Here is a 12,845-nt window from a genome sequence, read left to right as displayed (position 1 = left end):
GGAACGAGATGGGTTTGCTTAAAGTAATGACCTGGCTTTAAATTAAGAGGTTAAAGACTCCGAGATTATAGTTGCCAGCTGTATACCTATTTATGTTGTTTGATGGGAGTGTTGATATAAAAGACAATAACACTGCTGAGCTATAAAATCTTCCCTATGTGTGCGTTTGTCGAACAAAGAATGAATAAAGCCAAACATTTACCAGGTGGTAAATTACCATGCTTTGCATAATCCAATCAGTTGCATTGTACATATGTTTCATATAAGTATTTTGGAGGAGAATGTTCATATTTTTTTATTTTTTATTGATACCCTTGCTTTCTCATTAGGAACTCCAAGCAGCCAGCAAGGGAAATCATAAATGCAGCCATTCACATTTTTAAGAACAAAACCTGCTAATTTAAAAGGAACAACAACCAAAAAAAATAGCAGAAGAGCTAAAATAGCAGCAGACGGGGCCAAAATATTGAAAATATTCAAATCAGCTTGTGGTTTCATCAACATCACACGTCCATTTAGTGGCAGTGCAGACACATTTCCTATGCGCTGGTGAAATGCTTACATTGTACCTGGGTTTCCCCCCTAATTTATATTTTAGGTTAAGGGTGACATTTTAAATAACCGTTGAGCTTTGTGTTAAATTTCCTAGGTTGGAAGTCTATTTAGGATAGCAGAATGCTTGCCTGCACTGGATAAATCTCTCTCTCTCTCTCTCTCTCTCTCTCTCTCTCTCTCTCTCTCTCTCTCTCTCTCTCTCTCTCTCTCTCTCCCTCCCTCCCTCCCTCCCTCCCTCCCTCCCTCTCCCTCTCCCTCCCTCCCTCCCTCCCTCCCTCCCTCCCTCCCCCTCCCTCCCTCCCTCTCTCTCTCTCTCTCTCTCTCCCTCCCTCCCCCTCCCTCCCTCCCTCCCTCTCCTCTCTCCCTCCCTCCCTCCCTCCCTCCCTCCCTCCCTCCCTCTCTCTCTCTCTCTCTCTCTCTCTCTCTCTCTCTCTCTCTCGTACACACACCACATGCCACACAACATGTCACACAACAGAATAACTCCAATATTAAGGAAGAGTGCTGGAGGGCAATTGTGAAGCCTGAATGAGTTAACAACGCGGACTTGATGCAGAGGGAGCCAAGCAACTGAAAAACTGCCCACTTTCCCAGGTATTAGTTAAATCAATGAAATATTGTTTGGTTGTTTTTTTCCGAAAGCAGTTAAGGCACCAGCATCCTCTCGTATAAATTTGGAAGGCCAACAGAGTAGAGATCTTGCCCAGATGCCCTCAACCCACAACCATAATTGTGGCTTTTCAGAACAGGGAGAAGGATGAATATGATCAATGTTGTCCTCAGCTGAACTCTTAAGAGAACTCGATAATCTAGTGGTCGTTTCTTTAAAAATAATAAAAAAAGGAAGGATAAAATAAAATTAAAAAAAAAACATCAAAAGCCTCGCTGGCTGTAGCCTTCTCTCTGACTCAAACTGGAATTGAGGAGAAACTTCTTCACAGTGAGGACAATTAGCCCATGGAACAGCTTGCCACCAGAAATTGTGGGTGCTCCTTCACAGTGAGAACAATTAGCCCATGGAACAGCTTGCCACCAGAAATTGTGGGTGCTCCTTCACAGTGAGGACAATTAGCCCATGGAACAGCTTGCCACCAGAAATTGTGGGTGCTCCATCACTGGAGGTTTTAAAGAAAAGACTGGGCAGTCTCTTGTCTGAAATGGTATACGATCTCCTGCTTGAGCAGGGGCTGGACTAGAAGACCTCCAAGGTCCCTTCCAGCTCTATTCTGATTCAAATAATTTGCTAGTAGAGTAAAACAAGAACTGCTTCACAATGAATTCATCCTGTGGTGTTTCCATAACAGTTAGAAAAAGGCTGAATTACATTAGCTCCCCGTTTCAAGTTTAAGGTCATTTCAAGACCATGTTACTAAGTTTACTGAATGGCTTATTAAAGCTTTTAAATTAACTTTTCAACTGTTTACTAACTTTTCCAAGTTCTGACTTCAAACACAGAGATTTAATGTGGAAGAAAATCCCACCAGGTGTTCTGACTTCGGCAGCACGAAGCCAACTCCTCGTCCCGAAAACCCCCTTTTATTTAATTTACAGTGAATTCCTCTCCAGAAAAGTCTTTCCTCTCCCACAGTCTTTCAAGATAGTACACAATTACCAACCTTGATGAGGCTTGGAGAGTGGCCAGGCCGATAACTGTCAGATGGCGCAATACTTGGCAAGAATCCAAGAATGAACTAATTGCCTCCTGCAAACTCCACTCCCCTTTTGCTCCTCTTTTATTTCCCTTAAGAGGGGCCATTCATTGTCCACTTGTAGCCTTACTCCCATGTCGACCCTTGTTCCTTAGCTGTTCCCTTCATCTGGCAACTCTGCCCATGCACACACTGGGAACAGGCTCCAGCTGTTCTTCTGCCTCACTGATGTCTGACTCCGAAGGCAGCTGATAACTGTCAGACGGCCCTGGCCCCCTCTCTGCCTCCGACGTAGAGCCCTCATCTGAGTCTTCCCCAGACTCCAGGGCTGTCCCATGTTCCTCTTCACAGTCTGAATCTGCTCCCAACTCTCCTGGCTGCTAGTGGGCCACTACACAGGTTTAAATAAGGATTAGCCCTAAATTGGTGTCCCTGGTGGTCTCTGGCTCGTACTTTTAAGAGTAAGTTCCAAGAAAAGTAATATCCGTCATATGCTAGTGAGATGATTGTTAAGGGAAGTTTAACCTAGCTGAAATATAATTAATTTCTACCGAACTTCAGTCACTCAAAATACGAGCATTTAATTGGCCCGGTTGGTAGTTTAACAGATTGCTTCAGTTTATGTATTTCTACAAGCTGTGCTAATCTTTGCCAAAATTCAGCATCCATTTGAAATGTTTTTCATGTTTAGATGCCTTCCAAGTTAATGTGCTGGCTGTAATTGATTTATTAACTTTAAAAAAAAAAAAAACCCAGATGTCTGAACTGCTGATATAGAGTCTAGGTGATTTACAAAATAAGAAAGAGAACGAAAAACTGACATAAAATTAAAATAATCTTGAACCATCCCTTCTCTTCCCCCTCCCCCAATGAAAATGACAGCAAAATCACTTTCTTTGTGTGACAGGCAGCTATAAAAAATACGATGAATGAATGCAATTTCTAAACACAGAAGGCCAGGTTCACTTAACAGCCACATCACTAAGTCAACAATGGCAGTGATTTACTTAGGGACATAAATTAGGAACGTAAAATTAGGAATGCGGTGGCTCACTGGCTAAGAAACTGAACTTGTCGATCAGAAAGGTCGGCAGTTTGGCGGTTCGAATCCCTAGCGCTGTGTAACGGAGTGAGCTCCCTTTGCTTGTCCCAGGTTTTACCAACCTAGCAGTTCGAAAGCCCGTAAGTAGAAAAATAGGAACCACCTTTGGTGGGAAGGGAACAGCGTTTCGTGCGCCTTCGGCATTGAGTCATGTCGGCCACATGACCACGGAGACGTCTTTGGACAGCGCTGGCTCTTCAGCTTTGAAACGGAGATGCACTGCCCCCTAGAGTTGGGAACGACTAGCACATATGTGCGAGGGGAACCTTCCTCTTACTTAAGAACGGTGCCAAAAAATGTCGTAAAATGTGTCCTTAACAGCTAACAGTCATAAGTCGAAGAACTATCTGTAACGGACCATGGGAGGTCCTGAAAGAAAAAAGAGGCAATATTTCATACGTTTGTTTCTTTCTCTTTAGAGAGTTATTGTGATGAGGTGTATCGAATTGTGCTGGTTCTCATCCTGGTTTTTTTTCTCCCCAGCCTATCAGCAGACCTTGGCCTTCTAAAGGTATTATGGTTGAGCTGACACATTCGTTTCCTTGGGAAAATGTATCTGGAGAAGGGATAATTGCCAGCTTGACATTATTGCTTTGTTTTCCTTGGGAAGATGCATTTGGGGGCTTTCTGAGTTTGACCTCCACCCCAATTCTTCTGCAATGAGGGAAGCTGTCTTATGGTCCACGGCTTTCGTTTTTCAAGAGGACTAGCATTTGGTCTCTGGATGGGCTTGATCCCAACCCCATGGGCCACGTTCCTCCAGGCCTTCCTGTCCTCTACCATCCTCTGGAGTTTCTCCTAGTATTGCATAAATCCATTGCTGAGGAGGCATCCATATCAGAACGCCATCCCTGCCCAGTGTCAGATACCAGTCGTGCTCTACACAATGACATATTTCATAAGTGCTGGAAGTCACGCTATAACATTTCACCCGTTCAGTGAAATTCTATGCCCGCTGAGTGTTGCTAATGGACTCAAACCTTCCCTGGGAAGGGCAGATCTGATCACCCAGAAGGAGATCTTTCCCACATAGGAAAAGGCTTTCAAAACATTGGTTGGGAATTCATTAACCTTGGAGAGGTCAGCTGCCCAAGAGAGTCATAATGCCTTTTCAGGATTATTGTCCTCCAGCGGTACCATGGACAGCGACCAATCCGTAGCACTTCAATCCCAAAAGGTTTTCTGATAAAGAAACACGTACAAGGCCATGCACTTTGGGCCTGGATCCTCAGATTTTATATCTTTTGTGTGTGTGTGTGTGTGAGGATTTCTCCAGGGGATTCTTTATTTTAGTAGTCAAGGCCAACACTTAACACTTTTGAAGGAAAAATGTAGATGGCAGCAGCAACTTAGATGGACAGGGCCTTGTTAGATGTGTCAACGAAGCTGGATTGAGACTCTGTCTTCCTCCCTCCCCCTTGCTCTCTCCCCTGTCTCTCTTCCCTCTCTCTCCTCCTCTCCCTCCCCACTCCCTCCCTGTCTCTTTCCTTCCTCTTGTCTCTCTCTCTTCCCTCTCTCTCCCCCTGTCACTCTTGCCCCTCTTTCTTCCCTCACTCACTCTTCCTCTCTCCCTGCCTCTTTCCCCCCTTCTCTCTCTCTTTCCTCTCTCTTTCCTCTCTCTCTCCTCCTCTCTCCCTGTCTCTTTCCCTCCTCTTCTCTCTCTCTTCCCTCTCTCTCTCCCTGTCACTCTTGCCCCTCTTTCTTCCCTCTCTCACTCTTCCTCTCTCCCTGCCTCTTTCCCCCTTTGCCTCTCTCTTTCCTCTCTCTCCTCCTCTCTCCCTGTTTCTCTTCCCCCCCTCTCTCTCTTCTCTCTCTATCTGTCTCTCTGATTGTGAGGATAGTAGGAGGAGAGGGATTATTAGGATGGGCTTGTTTCAAAGCATTGGTTGCTGTTTTCATGGGACAAGATGTAAAGATCTTTCTTTTCAGCAATCGCAATCAGAAAAAAACGTGGGAGCGGTAAACTGGAGGCCGAAGGCTTTGTGATTTTTGAGCAGTCCCCCCTCCTCCCCCAAAATAATGTCATGGCATCTCCTGGGTGCCCTTCCTTGGTCTGAATGGGGAAACAGGAAGTCGTGTTTATCTGGGAAGGAAACAGGAAGTGGATGAGAGCCAGAAGGCCATCCCAAAGGTGCTTTTCCAAAAGGCAGCTGGCCTTCCTTTGTTTTTCCTTTGAAGAGGTTTCGCTTCTCCCCCAAGAATCTTCAGAACTTCTCGGGAAGCGAAATCTCTTCAGAAGGAAACACGAAGGAAGTCCAGTCTCCTTTGGAAAAAAGCACCTTTGGGACAACCACGAGCTGGGTAACTGAGAATCTCCATAGACAACCAGAGGGCCACAATTCAGAACCTGAGGCAGCCAAATATTGGCCCTGCTGCCAAGCCAAACAAACAAAAAGCAAATAAATGCAAAACTGCCAGTGCAAATCCCTTCCTTTTAGAGATTCACTACCGTTATCCTTTTCCATTTTTTTGTCAGCATTGGGAAAAATAGAAATCTGTGTCAGTTCTAATTCCAGAGTAAATGTTTTGCCTGACTCATCAAAGGTTTATATAAATGGATGTGCTACAATGTTTGATGTGATGTTTCTGGAGCAGAAAGGACGACATAATAGTACTCAGGCCTCTTTTAATGTCCAAGGTAACAAAAGATTTCTCCATTATGGCCTGGCAGCTCATGTTTGCCGTTAATGGAATCATAAGTTACAATAAGATTTCTTAGGTCTAAGCGAACTACAAGTGCTTGGAAACAAGGACAAATACACACTTTGGGGACAAAGCAATCCTCAACACAGAATGCAAATTATTCTAGCATTATTTGCTACCATTTTGCTGCAAAGTGTATTATATAGTTTACTAACAGTATCTACTCATCTTTCAGGATGGAAGAGAAATTCAGGTTGCCTACTGAAATTCAGGTCTTGGACAATTCACCGTGGAGTAACTTATACCCCGGCCAACTCGCCGCAGGACCAGAGTGACACTAATATCAAAGAAATGGCAGAATAGAATCATTGAAGAAGGGGTGTCAAAAGAGGGGCAGAATGAAATGGGGAATGACAAAAATTAATATATATGGTTTTTTTTTTGAAATAATTAAATCGAATGGTTAAATTGACCCATGGCTAGTTGTCCAGTGATGAGTTGGCCACAGCAAGTTGTCCCATTCGGTTAAAATTCAGTGCCATGTATGGATAGGTGAGACCAACTGAAGTCAATAGAAAGGGTTGTGGCCCCCAGAGCCAGACAGTGAGGAGGTTGGGGAGGAGCATGGGCCAGTCCTGGAAGCTGGGGAAGGCTCAGACGAGGGCTCTGCATTGGAGGAAGAGAGGGGGCCAAGGCCATCTGGTAAGTGATGTGCTGCCTCCGGAGCCTGACATCAGCGAGGCAGAAGAACAGCGTGAGCCTGTTCCCAGTGTCCGCGTGAGCAGAGCTGCCAGAAGGCAAGAACAATTAAGAAAAAAAGGTTGACTCGGGAGTAAGGCTTGGAGATGATTGTCCCCTCCCATAAGACATACAAGAGGAGCAAACGGACATGAGCCTTTGCAGGAAGCAATTAGTTCAACTAATCAATTCAAATTCTGAGAAGTCCTGTTTGATTGTGTGGTATGTTTGGCCTTGACAAACTAAATGGCAATTAGGTCTCTGGCATCATTTCAAGGGAGATAAAGGTGGATGCATATCAACATTACCTTGAAAGACTGTGTCAGACATCTGCCGGACTCCTCACAGACTGTTTGTGAATCTTTAGGGGTTGTGAATGACCATCATCCACAGCCGTCTAAATAAAAGAGGGTTTTGGGGGACTAAGATTGTGATTTGTACTTTCTCAGGAAGCCTAGGTCAGGACAATTGCACAATCTCCTAAAGACATTGCATCGCCATCAGAAACTCCAACCAAACCTAGCTCAGACAACCTGTAGAGCCAGCTATGACCCCTACATGACCCCTACATGGTCCCATGGGAGTCTGGCAACAGCCAATAGAAGACATGTCCTTGCACAGGAACAGGAAGCTCACGTGCAAAGCCCAAGAGAAGTTGTAAAAACCCTTTGCTCTCAACTCCATGTGGGCAACTGCACCGGAGATCCATGGGCTTGGTGGTTCTGCTTCATCCTTAAACCATCCTTCCAATCAGCCTCCATGTTTCCAATTGTCTTTCTCTTGGCTTGGAACTGAACCAGGTGGATATTTTCCCCAACAAAATGAAAGGCCCTGTGTTGATTTTATGGTGGTTTTGGGAACTGTGTGTGGAAAGTCAAGGGAAAGCTTTCTTTCTAGTGCTCTACCACCAGACGCAATGCAAGAGGTCCCTATTTATGCCATTCGGAGCCATTCTTGTGACGGTTGAATCCGGAAACCCTTTGACATCTTGGCAAGCCCCTGGACTGAATCCTTTCCCTACTCCAGCCTTCTAACTTTCTGACAAAAAATATCCTTTTCATCATCTCCTGCCCTGAGCAGGATGCAGTGGCAGGGTTCGTGCCTGCTCAGGATTTGTGCTATTGCTTCGTGCATGCTCAGAATTGTTCTTATCCAACTACGTTTCCACACACACACACACCAATTGTTATAAGGTGTTAATTGTTTGGCTGCCAAACCATTTGTTTAAAGCTTGAGATTGAGAGATGTTTAACTCCACAAGGCAGCAGCTGCAAAATTGAATTTGCTCCTCTCCGCATGTCAGGCTTACTGTCTGCTGCACCATTTTAACCCAAAACTACATTTTACAGTACGGCAAGCCAACATTTGTCCTTAATAATGAAGGACCCCCCTCTCTCTCAAATTACAGACAATTTTTGGAAACCGTGCTTCTGAACGAGGCCACAGGTCTCAAGAACGTTCCTAATTAACTCCATCAGATGGACGGAAGAATGATTTCTTTTAAAAACAACAACAACGAGAAGAAAATGCACTGCCTTTCTGGAACAATGACCTTTCTATCAACAAACAGACTACTTAATTTAAACAAGAACCCAAACCTCCTTTGCTGTGTGTTTACTCAGTAGCTGAAATAAAGGTCAGAGAAGTAACAATCGTAAATGTGGCATTTCGCCTTTCATATTTTGGAAAGCATCAATTAAATCTACATGCAAACACACACACACACACACTTACTTTGATTTGATCAGGAAGACTTTTATATGAGAAAGGCAGTGAGCAGCAAAAAAATAAAATAAAAAGACCTTTGGATCAAACCAACAGCACGGTTGGCTGGAAAATTCTGGGCGTTGAAGTCCGCAAGTCTTAAAAGTTGCTAAAGTTGGACATCCCTGCTCGCATCCAGAATTTTGCAATGACTTCCAGGTTGTCTATGGAGATTCTCGATCATCCAGGATCTGTGCTTTTTTTTTTTCCCAAGAGGCAACCGGACTTTCTGGTTTTTCTTTGAAGATGTTTCGCTTCTCATCCAAGAAGCTTCTTCAGCTCTGGCAGGATAATGGGGAATGGAAGGATGGATACTCCTTGCAGACAGCTGGTCCTTTGCATCCTATTAGAGGGTCCCTGAAGCCCTTGGAGGTTTCTCTGTGTCCTCGGGGGTCACCTGAGTGGTGCAAATGGTTCCTTTACTTGCAATTTTCCCACTGGAAATCCATTCCTACTCCCACTCCATTCCAAGGGTGTCCATCCCAAATTGTATAGCTAAAAGTCTGTAGAGATTCTCCGTCGTCCAGGCCATGGCTGTCCCAAAAGTGCTTTTTCAAGAGGCAACTGGACTTCCTTGGTTTTTCTTTGAAGACATTTTGCTTCTTACCCAAGAAGCTTTTTCAGCTCTTCAAACAAAAACCAGAAAGTCCCATTGCCCCTACGTTCACAAGTATCGGATTCTCCTGAGCATTAGCTCGCTCGGGACATCTTTGCACTATCAGCTCTTTGCAAGATTTTGTTTAATGTCATGTCTCTCCAGGGTCAGTGTTGTCTTTGGTGAGTCAGGTGGGGTTGGGATGGAGAGTAATTGTTGCCCAAACTATTTTGCAGCCTGGAATAAACAATAATTCAGCCAAAAGCACCTTCTGCCCCCCTCTCTGCCAGCAGCCAACCAAGCATGGCTTTAGAAGGGAAAAAAATCAATAAAAAGCTTAAGTTTTTGTCACCCCATGATAACATTTCAGAGCAGTTTTGGGGAAGAGAGTGAGCGAGAAAGAGAGAGTTAGAAAGTGCTTAATAGAATTAGCTGGGGAATTGGAATGCCCGAATATTTCAGTCAGATTAATGTTAATCATAGCATGGTTTACAGCATAAAGGGAGCTTAGAGAATAAACACAGCTGACTTAATACATCCCTGGAGTAACTTCATTAACTCCAGTGAAGCTACTTTGGGCATAAATCAAGCTTGGCCTTCCAAAGGAACTTTGAACACAAGTAATTCGAAAGAGATTATATTTCCTGTTGTTCCCCTCTCTGATTCTCTTCTCTTTTCTCTTTTCTCTTTTCTCTTTTCTCTTTTCTCTTTTCTCTTTTCTCATTTCTCTTTTCTCTTTTCTCTTTTCTCTCCCTTCTTCCTTCTCCCTTCTTCCTTCTCCCTTCTCTCTTCTCCTTCCTACCGCCATCCTCACGCCACGCTCTCCAAGCCACACCCACAGAACTGATAGCAAAAATAAAATAAAATTTGAATTTCACCACTGGGTTGGAGTGACGACAAGGCAAGCCCGCAGAGAGTGCGTGCCATCTGTGGCATGCGTGGCATAGGTTCACCATCACGGGTACCGGGGGGTTGGATTGGAAGACCTCCAAGGCCCCTGCCAACTCTGTTATCCTGCATTCTGTGAGATCTCAAGGATTCTGGGGGCTTACACCAAGAAGAAGGGAGGTCAACCTAATCACCAAAGCACCCGAGGGCAGGGCATGAAGCAATGGATGGAGACCAATCCAGGAAAGATCCATCCAAGAACTAAGGAAGAATTTCTGGACAGTTAGAACAATTAATCGTTGGAACCGTTTGCCTTCAGACATTGAAGTTGCTCCATCACTTGAGGTTTTTAAGAAGTGATTCAACGTCCCTTTGTTTGGAATGGGATAAGATCTTCTGCCTGAGCCTCCTGGGTTGGACTAGAAGACCTCCAAGGTCCCTTCCAGCTCTGTGACTCCGTAAGCAGACTCCGATGGCCTCCTCCCTCACTTTCAGTGGCTGGGGGAAAGCTTTTGCCAATGTTTATTTTGCTAAAGGTTTGCTCCAAACTTGTGCAAAGGAGAAACGGTGTGTTTTCTTTTTGTGCCTGGATGAGAACAATTAAGCTGCCTCTGCAGTGCAGTGTATTTTGCTGAAGCAAAGAGAAGCCGGCAGCTCCGAATATTTATATGAAAGCTTAACGTTTGACCTCTAGATTTGGATTTGCTAACCTCCATTGGTCCTTCTTTAAAAAAAACACGCAACAAAGGTTAGCGTATCACTGCCCTTGCCTGGCACTTTTGGGTGACCTTCACGAGTTAAAGAAAGGGGTTCTAAGAAAGCTGGATTTTGAAAAAAAAATGGCTGGAAATAAAGAAAGCCACGCAACTGGCCACTTTCTGATGAGCCTCGGTGGCACAGTGGTTAGAGTGCAGTACTGCAGGTGACTTCTGCTGACTGCCGGCTGCCTGCAATTTGGCAGTTCGAACCTCACCAGGCTCAAGGCTGACTCAGCCTTCCATCCTTCCGAGGTGGGTAAAATGAGGATCCAGATTGTTGGAGGTCAAGAGACTGACTCTGTAAACCACTTAGAGAGGGCTGCAAAGCACTATGAAGCGGTATATAAGTCTAAGTGCTATTGCGACATGCTTGCCTGCCTACCTACCTACCTTCCTACCTTCCTTCCTTCCTACCTTCCTACCTTCCTACCCACTTTTAGTTCCCCCCAGATGTTCTCGTCTAATCTTTACTCTTCGTTTACCTTTTACCTTTTCACCAGGCAGCTGGGCGCCCTTCCAGCCCAAGCACTGAGCTGTCGCTGGCCAGTCTTTTGTTATCTGAGAATGCCCGGCGTTATCTAATTCCGAAGTTTGCAATTGGCTTGACAGTCTCTCTTCCTTTTGACATGAAATAAAATAAAAATAAAATGAAAGGCATTATTCGATTTGGCAAGGGCGAAAAGGGAGGGCAGGAAGCCTAGCAGAAAAGAGCATCTCACCCAAAGAGAAAAAGATGGCCAGCAGGCTGTGAAAAAATATCTACACACCCCTCACATCCTGGACAGAGATTGTTTCAATTTAGATCCTCAAAAAGACGCTCTGGGGCTCTGCATCACCAGAACAACTAGAAGCAAGGAGAGTTTTTCCCGCATGCCATCCCTCTGCTAAACAGCTAATTTCCACAACGCTATCAAACTATTTACTAAGACTGGATTACTATTCTTCTTCTCATCCTTCCTATTACCTATCTCCTTTCTACTTATAACTATAACCTTGTTGCTTGTATTTTGACAATTTATATTGTTTCCTAGTATGATTTGGATTGCTTATTTAGTATCCCATGACTATCACCAAGTGTTGTATCCAATGATTCATGATGAATGTATTTATGATGGCTATGATCATGATTTATCACTTGTATCTTTTATGTACACTGAGAGCTTATGCACCAAATTCCTTGGGTGTCCAACCACATTTGGCCAATAAAGAATTCTGTTCTGTTCTATTCTATTCTATTTTATTCTATTCTATTCTACTCTATTCAGAATCCAACCCTACCCTACCCTATCCTATTCTGAATCCTATTCTATTCTATTCCTATTCTATCCTATTCTATTCTACTCTACACTACTCTAAATTCTATTCTATTCTATTTATTTTCTCTATTCTATTCTATTTTGAATCCTATTCTATTCTATTCCTATTCTATTCTATTCTGTTATACTCTACTCTATTCTATTCTGCTCTACACTACTCTACTTTACTCTAAATTCTATTCTATTCTATTTATTTTCTCTATTCTAGTCTGAATCCTATTCTACTCTATTCTATTCTAGCCTGAATCCAATTCTATTCCATTCTATTCTGAATCTTATTCTACTCTACTCTATTCTATTCTGGATCCTATTCTATTCTATTCTTTTAATTTTCTATATTCTATTCTATTAATTTTCTATATTCTATTCTATTTTATTCTGAATCCTATTCTGAATCCTATTCTGAATCCTATTCTATTCTATTCTATTCTATTCTATTCCATTCCATTCCATTCCATTCTATTCATTCTATTCAGTCTGTGTTTGGTTCCCCCCCCCCCCCCGTGTTTAACAATCAAACCATTGTCCTTCTTTCTTTTGATGCCAGATCTGCAAACATGGAAATCTTTCCCAGACTTCTTTTTTTTTTTTTAAAGGATTTTAGGATCCAGGACTAACATACGGTTTAGCCATTCTCCTTATGGGCTGTTAAAGCTCACTGCCACTGCAGTAAACCTGTTCCCTCTGGCAACCTGGAATGTCCATCCTTCTGCCTCTGCTTGGATTTTCCAACAACGGGCAATTTTTAAAATTGTACTTCCGGCTTTAACTAAAGCTTTATTGCTATAATCCAGAAGCGTGCCTAATGAAGGATTGCAGCCTTTCCTTTTCAGAACG

Source organism: Natrix helvetica, assembly GCF_964273705.1.
Source record: "Natrix helvetica genome assembly, chromosome: 11".
NCBI lineage: Eukaryota > Metazoa > Chordata > Lepidosauria > Squamata > Natricidae > Natrix > Natrix helvetica.
Note: the sequence above shows the minus strand (reverse complement) of the source record.